Here is a 16,403-nt window from a genome sequence, read left to right as displayed (position 1 = left end):
CCGCCGCATCCGTCGGGCACTTAATTCACGAATGGTGATTCGCAATATCAAACGAGCCGAACTGGCGAGAGACACCGTATTGGCGTCTACCATTTATCCATCCATCTGTCGACACACAATTTATTAACTTACGTGTTTCGTGTATAAGCAGAGGCAGGCTTCATCTCTGGCAGTTCTGATTTGACCTGATTCAACCTGGCCTCGACTAATTAGACGAACCGTTCGACCCACGAAGCAACCCTTGGAGCTCTCTAAACGCAGGCCCACCAACCTGTGGAAACGGGCGCAATGGGGGCCGTGACAAAGACCCTGGATGAAAAATTATTTCATAATGAAGTAAAGATAATAGATACGTGTCGGACAACGTGCCTACGTGGAAGCCCCCACCTCCGCCCCTGCTTCCCGAAACCTTCCCCAAGGCCGACCCAACCCGCCGCTTTCTTCCCTGCACTTCTTTTCTCTTCCCTTCCTATTTTCGATTTTTCTTCTTCTCTGATGAATAAAAAAAAAAAATCCACGCATAAGATGGTAGCTTGGATGGGAAGACGGTAGATGAAGGAGAGATGGAGATCAAATTTCAGTGTATGTTTTTTTTTTTGCCCCATCATCTTCTGTTATATGCTTTACGTAAAAGATTTTTTTTTTTTTTTTTGTCAATCTTCTGCTTCAGATCTTGGTAAATTTTGTGTTCTTTCGGATCTCTTTAATTTCTGAGTCATGATATGTTGTAAAAATGAGATTTTTTTCTCCCTTCCTCACAGCCTGCAAGATCATGGAGACTTGAGGAAAAATTTTGGATGTTTTCTTGCTATCTATATCTCTATTCTCTTTCTTTTGGTTTCACAGTTCTCAGTGTAAAGATCTCTTTCTCCCCCTCTCCCCCCCCCCCCTCCCCTTCCTTTTCTCCCCCCCCTCCATCCAACGCTTCAGATCTTCAGATATAATAGGCTTCTTCTCAGATCTCTGTTTGTCTTTCTCAACTTGTTTCTCTGTTAATTTTTTCCTCCAGATTTCGTACCTTTTGTAGGAGTGATGTATGTTTCCTTCATTGTTCAGTGACCCGATCTTGGAATTGTCAAACGTTTTATTCAGATCTCTTTTTTCCCCTAATCCTTTAATCTCTCTGTTTGTGCGCTTTTTTGATTCAATTTTATTTTATTTAATGCATAAATTTTTGGTTAAAAAAAAAAAGATCTACCGTTTTCTTTCAAGTCCTTAGAGGTGGAAGGTTCAATTTTTTTTTTAAGTTTTTTTTCCTTCCTCACAATCCGTTCCAAATTAAAAAAAAACAGATTTTTGGATTATGTTATTTGTTTCATTGGCTTTTGAATATAAAAAAAAATGTTTTGTTTAACTTCTAGTTCACTATTATCTGTTTTACTGCATAATTTTTCGTTAAAAAATTCTTTTTTCTCTTTCATAGTTCTTAATGTGTAAGATTCAAGAGATATTTTAGATCTCCATCCTCCTCTACGTACCAAGCATTCCTCTTTTTGAATGACATAACCTATATTTGAAAATTGTTTCCTCATCGACGTGATTGGTTATTATTGTTTTCCTTGTGATTCATAATGTTTTATGATTTCTTTTTTCTGCTCCTTTAGATATGGAGAGAAAGGATTTTCTGATTTTTTTTTCCCTCTCTTTCCTGTTATTTTTACTTCTTTTATAATAAACATTTTCCTTTACAGCTTTACAATATTTCTTTAATCCTTTAATCCTTAAATAATATAAAGCGGCTTAATTTCTCAATCTCTGAGTTCCTCCAAAAAAAAAAAAAAAGAAAAAAGATCTAGTTATGCTTTCAACTCCAAAAGTAATCCTAATCAGGTTACCTTTTCTAAAAAAGTTAAAATATTTATATAATAACTCTAGTTATATATTTCTTAGAGAGTTGAAACATGCTAGACATCGATGGACCTTTAGAGAAAATCTGATTTGGCAAGAAAGAAAGAATTTTAAAACTTCTAAAAGAAATATCTCAGTATTTCTGTAGCGGAGGAAGAGAGATAATTCTAAACCAAGAAACAAATATGAGATGTAATACAATGGAAAAATTAATTACATGACAATGACTTTTAAATCTTTTTAAATCTAGACTTTAGTTAACACATCCCAAATCCAAATTTTTGGCACATGGACATGGTAATTACTCCATGTTAAATGGCCAGAGGTCCGGGATGCAGCGCCCTAGTTAACAAATCAAGGAAATTTTATGCCTGTCCTTTTCTTTAGATCCTGCATTATGAAAGCCCGATTAGTGTTTCCTTGAGAAGCATGATCTGCTTGATGCGATGCTTTTGCTATCGTAAATGATTTTCTGTTTGATGGAATAAATGAATGAAAATTTTGTTATGCTTGAATACTGGCAAAGAATCTCAGAGTTTTATTGGAAAAACTTCTTCCTTGGAATTTGGGGATCTAGCTGTCCTTTTTAGCTATATTTTTATTTTTTGTATGCCAGCATCGAGTATCACCAATGAATCACTTGATGCATTATTTGGTCGCTGTTCTGCTGATTTTTCTTTTTTTTTTTTCCTCGATGGTTGTGAGAGAATGCATGACATGTTTGTTTTGTTTGAATTCTAATGAGAAATCTAAAGTGTGTTTTGTTGGAAATATTCTGATTGAAATTTGGGAAGCTGGGATCCCTTGTGTAGCTTTATGTTTGATTTACTTCGAGAGCTTCAAATATTCCCAATGAAGATACATTATGTGATTGCTAATTCATAATTCTTTGCAAATCATGTCTTTTTGTTCCCCTATTTTAATTATGCATCTCTGATATGCTTTTCTTTTCTTTTTTCTTTGTTTTCATTGCCATTCATTGTGAAAATACAAGATGAAGAAGGCACTGAGCAGTTATCATGTAAGGAAGTTCATGCAGATCATGTGGTATTCTTCTCTATCATGGAAAGGTCGGTTTTCTTTTTATTTTTTCTAGTCTTTTCTCCATAAAGGATATGCTCCCTTATTATTTATAAATTTCTAATATTAAAATTTTGTTCCAACAGCTAATATTAGCTCTCAGATAGCTGTAATCAATGTATATAGTTCATAACATACTAGAATTGGCATTGGCTTAGGTGGTAAATACTGAGGGATCCACTAGTTTTGAGCCACTAGTTCTGAGCGAAGATCCTTAGGAGTTATGTGAAATGGGGAGTTGACTTGTTCCATGGGTGCCCAAAATTTAGGAAAGAAGTGAGAAGGAGATGAAAGGAGAAGACATGCCTTGAAACAAAAATAGAAATATAGGAAAGGAGAAAGAAAATAAGACATTAAAGGAAATTATATCTAGGTTGCTCAATTTAGTCTGGCCTACCTTTTGTCTTTTTCGATAAAAGAGATCATGTAGGATTGTTGTGTGCTTATATAAGTTGAGGGGCAATGTTAGCATATTTTTGACAATTTGATAATTTTCTCATCTCATCTTTCACCCTTGTTTAGAAAACTTGAACATTTTCCAATCATAATCTCGTACTTTCTTCTTTGTTAGGTTTGAGTATTTTCCCTTGGCCTGGAGTTACTCGTGCATATTCTTTCACCCAAAATTTCGATATGGTTTCAGAGCCCATCGTAATTTTTGGTCCCCTTTTACGTTCTATATTATCTATATCAGTGGTGATGAATATAATAAGCACATAATAATTAATTATAGAATAAAAGATATTATGTTTTTGATTTTGATTTTGAATTTTTTTGGAATTTATTGTGGGAGAACTTGAATGATTATGAAAAAGTGGAGTTAAGCCTTTAAAGGCATGTGGAGGGCACAAGAACTTGGACTTGCATATACAAGTTCCAAGAGAGAGGAAGTTTGAAGTAAATTGGGTTGTAATCCATCTATTTTACTTTTTTTAGGAGACCACCTTATATCTTTGTTACTAGTTGTTTGTTTTGTGAATTGTTAGGAATTGTTAACCGCAGAGAATGTTTGCTTCGTAATTTGTTGAATAGCTATACTTTTCCATGAGTGGTCCTAGTGTAAGTGGTGATTCGCAAAGTACAATTCTTCTGAACTAGATGTGCCAGAAGTCCTTATGTTAGAAATTTCACACCCCGATAATGCCATCCTTATTATGCAATTAGAATGTGACTTCCAAAACATCCTTTAAACTCTCATTTGTTAGTTATGTTTGCATGAATGGCTGATTTCTTTGTTTTTCTAATTATTACTTCCTAAAATGAATTGAGGAAGCCTTAGTATCACTTAGCTGATGCCTTACTAGGAGTCCTTGGTGGAAGCATCATCACCATTTGCTGGTTTTATTAATTCTTCTAATACATAGCATTGCCTTTGTATGACTCCACTAAGTGCCCTACTAAAGTCTTAGGTAAAAGCTTCATCTCCATTTGTTGGTTTTATTAATTTTTCCACTTTTTAAACTTCTAACTAAAATAACATTTTAATTTTGGGGAAAAGTTTTTTCTTTTGAATGAAACCCTCCAGTCTTATGCTACATGCAATTAATGATTTGGTTCAGTTTAAATATTATGAACTGTTATATTGTTTATGCATCATAGTTATCATTAGAACCTAACAGACACCTATTTTACTTACGGTCACTAGGCTCGGCGTGGTAGTGCTGGGCCAAGTTTGAGGGGTTAAAACCTTTAATACAATTGAACTATTGTAGTTGAGTTCAAAGGTAAACCATATCCAACAAAGAAAATATTTGCAATTGATCTACTTGTCTCAATAAGAAAAATATAAAAGGTTAGGGCAAGGATGCCCTGTAACATCCATAACAGACATTGGAAAGAAAAAAAATCGTAAACTGGTGTCTTGTTATCTCACAATTCTCTACTCGTTGTTATGCCTTCAATACCTGTTACATAGATACATTTAACCAAGCACTAGAGAAGGTCAAAACAAAAGTCATTGCAAAGAAATTGAAAACCATAAAAAACTAAGAACATATGTGAAAAAAACATTTAAGCCAAACACAAAGGAGAAGGATATCATTTATACATAACCTAATACTCATCCTGATTTACTAGCATCATCCTGACCTCCCTTTCTGTATCTAGGGCTCCAAAACTAGTTCTGACATACCCTTTTTGCTTTAAAAAAAAAAAAGAGTTATGGGTGCTACGCCCTGTTTATTAAAAGAGTGGAGAAAAAGACAGAGAGTAAAAGAGGATGATTAGAGAGTGTAGTTTACAGAATAGGTGGGGTTGAAATCGGCAAGAGGAGGCGAAAGCTTGTGTAGAGTGGGAGAAGAAGAGAACTAATTCAGTCAGTTAGAAGGAAGAGTATGTTGAATTAGGAGTCGTGGCGATTCACCTTGGAAATAGAACAGGCTGTTGTCCCTTTCCAACAAAAGACACGAATAGATCCTAAGCAATCCCATCCCTTCATAAATCAATACAAATTGTTGTTCTCTAAGTTGTCCAAAGTTCCTGTGCAGTGGGGAGGGTTTTAAAGTACAGGACTTTTGTGACTTAATGCCAAATTAGCTAAGCATAAAAACAATTGATAAAGAGAGGTGATCTGTTGTTTCATCTTCTTTATCACAGAAACATAGTTTTAAGCCATGCTCAATTGCAATGAGATGATTGTCGGCAGTCAAGATTTTGTTATGGAATATTAGCGACTTTGTTAGGGCCTGAAATAATAGACTCATAACTAAAATGGATGCCTCCATTTATGAGAAAATTATGACACTGAATCTTTCAGTTGAAGTAGAATGCTGACATCTCTGTAACAGGTTAAATGTATGTGCTATCAACTTTTGGAGTACAGGCAATCGAGTTAGTGAAGTTTGGAGAGTGGCATTTTAGTCAACAATGTCAAGAAGTCATGCAAAATCAGGAAATCAAATAGATGGAGCTCAATGCAGTTTGCCTTTTAGTGTCATGTGACCGCATGTGACATGTAAATTTGTTAACATGGCATCCAATGCCATCTAGAAGGGGAAAATTTGGTTATAGTAACTAAATAATTTTAAGTATTTATAACCTCAGCTTAAAGACCTCATCCGTTGATTTTTCCATGTCTACCTATCATTCACTCAATAAAATAGTGGCAACCATCCCTCCCACTCACATATAACCCATCTTCTCCACCATTCAATAATCCAGCCCCACAAAATCACCACCATAAGATCCCTCTGCTCCCCCTCCTCCGCTCCACCTGAAACCTATCCTCGTAATGGCTGCCCTCCCCTCTTCAGATGCCCTCCCCCGTCCTACCTCTCTCTCTACCATCTTTGTCGCTACCTCTGCCTCCCTTCACCCCATCTCCTCCGCATGCATCCCCCACCTCTCATCTCCTGCGCCTCTCTACTTACATTACCACCTGATCAGATGGATCTCCACCACTGTTGCTGCTCCTCTCTTGCCTCCCTCCGCCCTGTCTCTTTCGCTTGCATCCCTCGCCTTCTCTCATCCCTTTTGCCCTTCTGCTCTTGTTACTACTCAATTAGGGGGCTTTCTGCCTCCGCCACTACCTAGCCATGACAACCACCATCCTCGTTGGAGACAAGCTCTCAAATGCCACCTTCGTCTACTTAGACCCCACTGGAGCTCACCAAGAGCAAAAATTTCGTCCTCTTCATCGTGTTGGCAGGTTTTCACCTGAAGCACCTCCTCGGGTTGGTGGACATGGTCGGTGAGGTTTTGTTGGAAAAAGGTCAAAAGATTCAATTTTTTAGACTTGATTAGAGCCAAACCTTTGGAATCCATCCATTCTCCACAAAAAAAAGACCAACAAAATCCACAAATGAATGAAATGGAAAACATAGAGAAGAACACGTGAAGAAGGGAGTACGGTGAAATCTTTTGAGAAGAGGGTCATGAATGGCGAGAGAGAATCACCTCCTTTTTTTTTCTAGGGTTTCGCTTTTAGGTACTACAGAAGGAGGGGGGAGAGCTTTGAATAGTGCTCGAGTGAAAAAAGTGAGGAGAAAGAGAGGCAGGGTTGGGGTTATGGCTTTAGGGTTGTGATGTGAGGACGATAATGAGATAAAGAATGAGGTTCTAAAAGGAGAGCTTGAAGGTCAAGGGCAGGTTCTGCTGCTCAGCAATAGCAATGGGGACTTCAGGTGCGCTCTTTTGCTAGAGCTTGACCTCCAATACAAGCCATCAGCCTGGGCGGCACTCATGGTGCTATGTGATGATTGTTTAATTCATTATGACACTATTTATTTAATAATAGTTTTCATTAAAAGTATTTAAGTTAAAAGAGGACTAAAAAAATTAGTTATAGTTTTTTCTCTTTCCAGATGGTGGTGTTATAATGTATTAGATACCATGTCAGCGAATTTATAAGTCACCTGACCCTAAAGGCTAGATGTGTTGAGAAGTCTTGATTTTGCGTGATTTCCCACATTCTGGACAAAATTGTTACACCTCTAACTTTACTGACTCAATTGCTAGTACCCCAAAAGTTGATGATGCAAAAATTCTTTTTTCTCATTTTTGGAACAATTATTTTCTAAAAGGGGTAAATTGCATTTCTTTGTACCATCAACTTTTAGACTATAAGCAATCAAGTCTGTGAATTTTGGCACATGGCAATTTAGTCAGCAATCTTGGCAAATCATGCAAAATTAGAAAATTTGATAGATGGTGCTCATTTGCCTTTAGTGTCACGTATTTTTAAATTTGCAGACATGGCATTTTAAGGAGTAAAATGTTGCATCTTATAGATTAAAGTTGCTCTCTACCATCCTCTTTCTCCTTTCTACCATCTATCTCCTTTTTTTTCAACAGTACTACCTCCATTTTTTATTAGTCTATAATGTGCTGGTTTTTTCCTCAGTTGAGAGTCGGACTGACATATTCGGCTAGAGCAAGCCTCGAAAGCAGCTGAAGCCATGTTGCCCCTCATGCTCACCACCAAAACCCTTACCATCACCCAATCCCAAGTGGCCCACCACTCCCTCCTCAAGCCCACCCTTGCATTTGCCGTCACCCGCATTGCCCTCTATCCCTCTTCCACGCCTTCCCTTCTCTCACCCCACTACTCTTCTTTGCCATCATTGCTGCCTCCAGTTGTCCTATTCCCAAGATCAGTCAAAGACCTCCCCAGAAGTTTACCTATGCTATCATTCAAAGCTATCTCCTTGCCCACAACCTTGAGGCCACCCAACCCCCTGATGGTGCCCTCTGCTACTTGGGCCATTGGCACTTGGTCAAGCGGCACCTCTTCTTTGACTTTCATTGCCTCGATCATCACTCGAACTCCCCTGTCTATCGCATCTCCGACCTCACTGATGTTGAGCTTTCCTGTTCCCTTGCCCTCAGCTTGATCATCAACGCGATTCACCTCGGTAACATCAAAGCTGTGCCAAAGAAGGCCTGCAGCAAGGAGGTGATGTAGGAGGTTGATGAGTGGTTGGAGGAGGAACAGGATTCGGCTAAGGGAGGAGCATGCGGAGCCGGTTGAGAACGGCAAGGAATGCTATTCGGTCCGGTACGAGGAGTGTCAAACCGTCCCGAAGGGGAACCGAGATGGTTCCGACATGGAAAACGGCACATGCTGGTGCCAGGGAAGAAAAGAGAGAAAACGAGGAAAAGAGAGGAAGAAAAAGAGAGAGGGAGGTCTGCCAGAGGGATCGTTGGAGGGCCTCTGGCGAGCCGTCGTGGCCGTCGGGTGGCGTAAACACCTTCCGCGGCTCTGTGGCGTGAAACAAGGGCGATCCACCCCCATTTTTTTTTTTTTTTAAAAATATTTTTTTAAATGAAGTCAGCATGGGGTTTGCCGGCTTTATTTTAAAAAATATTTTTTTAAAAAAAAAATACTGAAACAGGGGCGGATCGCCCCTGTTTCACGCTGCGGAGCCGCAGGGGCCGTAAACGCCGCCTACGGGCCACGACGGCCCGCCGGAGGCCCTCCGACGGCCCCTCCGGCGGACCCCCCTCCCTTTTTTTCTTTCTTCCTCCCTCTCTCTCTCTATTTCTCTCTCTTTCTCTCTTTTTCTTCTCCGGTTCGGCTCCGTTTTCCTTTGTCGGTTCGTCTTGGTTCGGAATAGAATGGAGGCGTGCCGAACCGTACCGTCGGCCGGCCGATCCGGTCACCGATACTGGTTCTGCAGACCTTGGAGGACGAAATGAGCAAAGATAGCGGAGAAGGGGAGGGGTTGCGGAGTAGGTAAAGTTGGAGGAGAGGGCAGAGTGGTCATGTTGCGGTCAGAGCCAAGAGAAAGGTGAAGGGGTCACGGAGGGCTTAGAGGGAGGGTTGATGAAGAATGCGGGAGTAAATCCGAAATCTAGACTTTTTTTTATTTACTAGGAAGAATATTATTTTAATCCTTAAAATGTCATATCCACAAATTTAAAAGTAACATGCACTAAAGGACATTGAGCTTTGTTCATTTGATTTTTGATTTCGTGTGATTTGTCAAGATTGTTGATTAAATTGCTATGGCTCGATTGCTAGTAGCCTAAAAGTAGATGGTATAAAAAATGCATTTTCCCTTCTGAAAATGTCTTAAATACATTATTTTCCAATGTTCTTTTTTTGGCATTAGTACCTGAAAATAAGCTCTATAATTGAATGTATTCTTCAGCCAACCTTTTATGCTAAACCTGATAGAACCCTAAACATAGGCTAGGTCAGGGATTAACCTAGTAAATAAACTGAAACTGATGATGAAAATTTAAAATGTGCCAAATTATCAAATTCGTATCATACATTGCCAACACACACAGAAAATATATCCCAAAAGATCAAGAATAATCAACAATAGATTGAATTGTTTAGTAACCTAGAATGATGTCAATGAAAGGAAAGGTAATTTGTAAATGTGGCGTGATAAAAATATGGACAAGGCAACATTCTACAAAGCAAGCTAATGAAGACACATTTGTAAGTGCAGCATGGAAGAAATATGCAATCCTATAAAGCGAACATTTGAGATGCACTAGTCGATAATGCAAGCATTAGATTTGCTTGTATATAAATTTTTGACAAGACTATTAGATAAGCAATTTTAATAAAATGATTTGAAACCTATGTATCATGATTAAAAAGAAAAAAAGAAATCAAAATTGAAGTTGTTCACAATTTTATGGAAGGGGAACCAAAGAAGGGACCAAACCAAACTAATCTGCCTTACTATTCTAGAACTGGATAATGAAAAGGTGCCAACTGGTATGTAGTGTTCAAATTAAGTTCTCAAGTAATCTCTTGGGACCATTAATGACCTTTTTGTTGTAAATAATCATATTTGATTATATAATTTTTTTTATTTCCAGATGAAGGTCCGAGTTTGGCATCCTATAGTCATGTTTGGGCTTTTCTTTATTTATCATGCTGTTTCAATATCTTTTGCCCAGCACAGCCCATCCTAGCTTTCAGTGCACCATGACCATGTATCTTCTGGAGGTGCTTGAGGAGTCATATGAACCTTCCCATTGATGGTGGCTTTGAATGATCTTGCTGAGAAGTGCAATAGGGTAAGAGATGCCCCTTTTAGTGACAAGCCCTAGAATATCATCAATGGTGGCCATTTGTTACATAAAATTGATTCCCTTCTGCCACATTAGTAGAAAGGTTAATTGTTGACTAGATAAGCTCGTTGTGTCGATTGGACTTAACTACTGCTAAGAAGTGGGAGATGCAGACTTTGTAGACTTCATAGACTTAAACTACTATGGTGTTCCAGTAACTGATGAAAATCTTTAATTATAGGGGTCACCCATGGGTGGTACTTAGCATACTCCAAATACAAAATCCTTGAACCTTGGACCTTGTGATCCCTATTGTATGTAGTGTTATGTTGAACTTGTCATTCTGTCTATGCTCTGAGGCTGGATTATTGAAAATGGTGGTTATAATTTTATTAGGAATGGATGTTATAATTTTATCAGGAACGAATCTTTGATCTATAGTGAGCTATTGTTTCTAAAGATGGCGTTCTTTAAACTTAACTAGAGGGATAATAGAGTATTCTACTTGACTTTGGAAAGAATGATTAAAGGAATATATCTTTATGTAAATTGTCTTTTGCTAGTGATTTGAGTTTCTATTTTTATAAAAATTCTTTTATAATAACTTTGAAGAATGTTAAGCATCGTTTGCCAAATCACCCCCAACCATCTGGTTTCGGCATGTGAATTGAGAATTCGGCGATGAGGGGGGGAGGGAGAAGGAGAAAGAGAAAGAAGTGGGGAGGAAAGGAGAGGGCTGTTGGAGGAGAGTTGAGCTCGGTAGAAGTGGGAGGAGGGTGGAGGGAGGGAAGGAGAGGGAGAGAAAGAGGAAGCCACTAGAGGCCACCAGCGAGGCCAATGAAGGTCGGAGGGGCTCCACCCTCCTCCCAATTGAAGCCCCTATCTTGTATTTTTTTGAATTCATTGAGTGAAGTCAGGAAGTGTTGCCAGCTTCACTATTTTTCTCTTTTGGGAGGAGGGGATTTTTGACTTCAATTGAAAATCTAGAAAAAAAAAGAAAGATCCAAAAAAAATAAGAAACATGGGCCAAAGCTCCTATTTTGATTGGGAGGAGGGTTGCCTTTACTTCGGCTTTCATCGGCGGCATGGTGGCCTCATGAGTCCTTAGGAGGCCTCCTCTTCCTCTCCTTTCCTCCTCCCTCTGTCCTCAGACTTTCATCAAGCTCGGCGATGGTGCAACGAGCTTGGCTGCCCTCGGTGGCTTTTGGAGGCCCGTCCTTTCTTTCATTCTCTCCTCTCTCTTTTCCTGTCTTGTTCTCTCTCTGCCCTTTATGTGTCCGTTTGAGCCCAGTATAGAATGATATTTGCTTGTATCAAACTGTACCGTCGATCGATCGGTTCGCGCTTTGGTACCGTTATAGCGAACCTTGATGTTAAGGATCCATCATAGTGAAAATATAAGCTTTCCTACCAAAATTAGTTTCTGCTAAGTTTAGGGCAATATAATGCAGTATGTTTCTCATACTTAATTAGTTGGGATCTAGGTTTTTTTTAAAAAAAAAATAGATCAAATTGTACTAAGTGACAACACAATCAAAGATAACAAATAATGCATAAGTTTAGGACAATATAATGCATCCAATATAATGCAGTATGTTTTTTGTACTTAGTTTAGTTGGGACTGAGGCTTTTTTTTTTTTTATCAAATTGTACTCCATGACAACACAATTAAATAAACCAAATTTTAAGATAATACCTTAGTTATTTGTTGGCTTTTTTCTTCCCTTTTATCCCGGCTCCTTTAGTCTGCTTATCTTTTTTCTCTTCCAACTTCGTTTTTTTTCTTTAGTTCTTTCTTCAGATTCCTGGGGTTTGATGTTTGCATTTGTCTTTGCTTTTTGTGTTTCTTCTCTTCCAGCTTGGTCTTTTGCACCTGCATTCCACGGCAGATGGATGGTTTATGATCTGCTTTCTGGTTCAGTGAGTTGAATATCTCTCCACACTTGTCGCATTTATCACACATTTTTCCTCCAATCTCCATCTAAGGTATAGAGAGAGAGGGTGAGAGGGGGTTTTGAGATGGACTTTTTTTATTTTTATTTTTTTGATAAAATACACTGTCATATAAGTGATGCAAAGTTTAAATGACAATATGAAAGGGAATGCAGGGGTGAAACAAACTGAGCTTGTAGTCCTCAAATAAACCAGCACAAAATGGATTATGATAGATGCTTGTATCTATACTTCGGGTTTGGGTCAGCTGTTGATATATCAAGGTTTATTCTTTTATTTATGCTTTTTTTTTTCTTTATGTCTTACAATTAATATTGTATTGGTACACAAATTAGAGGTTTTGGGTTAATCTTTTTTTTTTTTTTTTTTTGTAAATGTGCAATATGGGTATGAGGTCCTTTGATTGCCTACTATATTGATATGATTAGAATTTGTTCTCTCTATTACGCCCTTCTTGGGTTAAGCTGTTCTTGTATCCTATGTTGGGCGTTCCTCTCTTCTTTCTGTATATTTTACTTTGATACATACAGTTGGGCTGTCAGTTTTTCTGGGCTGGTTCATTTGTTTACACGGCAGCGTGCCCAGCTTTGTTAGGTTGTGTGACTGGACTCTGTATACCTTTTTTTATGGATATACTATAGTTTCATCTTTCCTATCAAAGAAAAACTATGGTAATGAATTATCTCTGGTACAATGAATAATCCACCACCCAATGTCAAACTTCTAACTATTTAGACGATTAGATGCAAAGTCCAGCAGCTTTTTATCAGAAATACTGTGGAATTAGTGGTTGCTTGAATCCATATTCAGGGTCGGTATTCAGTTTTATTTATCTATTTTTTACTACTTTTTTTGACCATCCTCCGTTCTTTATTTGTTTGTAGCTAGTTTTTCAAATTTCTACTTGCTTTTCTGGAAGGCAGGATTTTCTGTGAGGTGAAATTTCTTCATTTATGTGAAACCAGGATTTTAGTTATGTTCCTTTATGTACAAATTCTTGCAAGTTAAACAGGTCATCCACCGTCTGCAAAAAATCCGGAATACGAATCAGGAAAAAGCAAACAATTCTAGAAATACTTGTATGGGTCCAAAAGCCATCAAGGTCGCTGATTTAAAATCGGCATAGATAAAGATAGAAATGTTCGAAACATTTATCTGAGAACGCTGATAAATCTCCAGAAGAGAGAGGAGCCTGGCTCGTCTACGAATCAACTATTATCATGTCCAGCAGCATTACGATGTTCGTACATTTCACAGCACATCTAGCATCAAATGCCTAATTTCTTCTTTAAACCCTTAAGTCAGGAAGAAGGTAAAAAAATTGTAAAGCTAAATCTTATTGCGAGAACTCAACAAAGATTGCAAGGAGCACCAAGAATGAACAAAGAACTCCAAAGAACAAGTAGAGCTCTTACTTCTACGAAGAGATGAGCTTCGGGTCCGTAAGAAAACGGGTTTCTTCTCCAGAGGCTGGATCAATCCGCCGTCCCTTGGAAGTTCCTCTAGCGGACGAGATCGGAGTTCCTGCCTGAAGGGGTGAGAATGCCTTGTTCTTTTTTAGGTGGGTAATTAAGAGGCCAAATCTTTAGTAGAATTATAAGGGCGTCTGGGTACGAAATACAAAACAGCTAGTGAAAGTAACGTGTATATGAGACCGAATCAGGAAAAGGTAAGTAGAAAGGTAAAATGGTACAAAATAGAATAAGAAGAATAATACGGGCAAAAGAAGTCCAAGGAAGCTTTATATATATATATATATATATATATATATATATATATATATATATATATATATATATATATATATATATATATATATATATATATATATATATTGTTGCGGTCAATTTTTTTATTGTCTGTCGTCGGTGATGAGCATTTGCAAAACAGCATCCTCACAGACCAGACACAACGGGATCCTCCAATGCTTAAGTTAGAGAAAAAATTGATGAACAGTAGAATGTCGAGTAGCAGATCTCTGGTTTAGAAATATCTTACTGGTGCTGTTCATTTATTCTCCTTTTATAGATAATTCTGATGTAATCGTCGAGCATGTAGTTTTATTTTTTATGGTACTAAATTATCGGACCATAATTATGGAGTTAGTGGGTCGTTAATTTTCACTAATTGTCATAACACGTAGTCGATAACCATTCACAACGGTTACAGTATGTTGAGCAGATTGGTCAATTATATGTCGGTAGAATGTCTGAGTAACCATCGATAAGTAATTTTGGTATGCCAACGGTCTTAGGTCAGAGGTTGTTCAAATCATCTGTTGTTGGTCGATAATAGTCGACTGTATGTCGGTCAACTAATCGAGAGTCGGTGTGATTTGTTCAGTCAATCGATATAAAGTCAGAGTTGTATATTTGGTCGGTCGGTTGTTGTTGAGTCAACGTCGAGGATCGGTTGACTTGAGTCGAGGGTCGATTGATTTATCCTAACAGTTGCCTCCCACTCTCAAGTCCAAGGTGATCCGACGTATGTGCCACTACGTGGTTTGTCACGTTGGACAAAGGGAGTCATTTTGTGTCATATTGAACTCCGATTCGGCTGCTAGTTTCTTCAGGATATGAGCATCGGCTGTTTTATCGTTTTGATGGGTACATAACTATCATTAAACTGTCATGTTGATGGGACAATTGTATCAGATGTTCATATCGAATGTTGTTTCAGAAAGATGATTTAGCATCAGATGATACGATTCTGATAAGTAGATTTCATCCACATGTCAGAACGACATTGAGCCGGAGTTATTCACGCGGATGATGGTGAGGTAGCATAATCAGAAGTAGGTGCATCGAACCTTCCGATTTATGATTAGTCTGGATGTTGCCACGTATCGTCATCTGATGAGACTTCGATTTGATTGCTTTCATCTTGGCCGTTGAGAGATCCTATATATATAGGATCGCTTTCAACCAAGTCTTTTGTATTTTGTCTTCATCTCTACTGTAGAAATTCTGTCGGAAAATCATCCCAGCGTCAAAAGACCCTCTTTCGCCTTTTTGTTTTTGCTTTCAGGTTAAGTCTTTTGTCTTTCTTGAGGCTTCCCTTCGTGCTGGGATGATCCGAGGATCGACCCCAACGAAAATAGTCGGATGAAGGTCGACGATCAGGAAGACTTTCTCCAATTGAAGGGCATGGTAGTGCCTTTGTATTGCTTGTAGCTATGCAGCCGAGGGCAAGAGTATCGGACGTCAATATTTATCAGCATACTGCCAAAAAGAGGGGAGCATCCAAAGCTGGACCTTCCCAACCGAAGAAGGATCGGACAGCTACTTCATTTATGCCGGTGGAATCCGACTTACCAACGGCGTCAGTTCTTGAGCTAGTTTTGGTACTGTCGGCTCGAACAGTGCTCCCTGAGGTACCATCCATTGAAGGCGGGACGGTCGAAGATTATTACTGGATTTTAGATACATTTCACTCCTGTCTTACTTGCAGTGGGTGAATGAGCTACCATTATATACTTTATATCCTTGTCTTAGCCATGCAGCCAAGGATGCTAATGACAGTGGATGAAAAATCTGAAGCCTTTCTTTGTTTCCGTACGAGAGGGGTCAGGCTGTTGATGTGGTTGGCCAGGTGAGGCGGTCGGAAAGTTGTATTCGGATCTTGAGTTAAGCAGCATCATTCCTCTTGCTCCCGAAGGTGGAGTTGTTGAAGAAGTCGCATCGACTGCAAATAGTACCGACAATACTAGAAGTTGTTCAAATCATCGATGCTACACCAAAGCAAAGAGATGGAGATGACAACTGGTGATCGGTGTAATTTTTTGCTTTTTTTTTGTAATCAAACTATTTTGTAATCGGACTTCGGTCTAATTTTGTAATCTTCTTTTTTGCAATGAATGAAAAGAATTTTTTTCTAAGTCCAAACTCTTTCTTTTGTATGTCTGCAATGTTATAGAGTAATCGTTTAATTATCGAACCTCAATCAGTGAACCGAATGTTCGATAGTAATTGTAGGATCATCAGTTAGTCACATATTCGTTTGACATACTTTAAGTATTAGGATAAACGGTAATAAGCTGAATATCCTCT

At 38.5% G+C, this 16,403-nt stretch overlaps 1 long non-coding RNA gene across 2 annotated transcripts; it reads left to right on the top strand.

Moving 5' to 3' along the window:
* The first annotated feature begins 385 nt into the window (after positions 1-385).
* Positions 386-12,634, top strand: LOC140850857 (uncharacterized). 2 transcript variants are annotated; one of them, XR_012139774.1, is made up of 3 exons: positions 386-582; positions 2,843-2,918; positions 12,260-12,634. It is a non-coding gene; the product is annotated as an uncharacterized lncRNA (long non-coding RNA). The 2 variants fall into 2 exon arrangements; XR_012139773.1 differs by lacking the exon at positions 386-582 and having other exon boundaries at positions 589-2,918.
* Positions 12,635-16,403: the final 3,769 nt, after the last annotated feature.

This window comes from Elaeis guineensis, chromosome 3 (genome assembly GCF_000442705.2).
Source record: "Elaeis guineensis isolate ETL-2024a chromosome 3, EG11, whole genome shotgun sequence".
Classification (NCBI taxonomy): domain Eukaryota; kingdom Viridiplantae; phylum Streptophyta; class Magnoliopsida; order Arecales; family Arecaceae; genus Elaeis; species Elaeis guineensis.
This window is presented reverse-complemented; position numbering and strand designations above follow the sequence as displayed.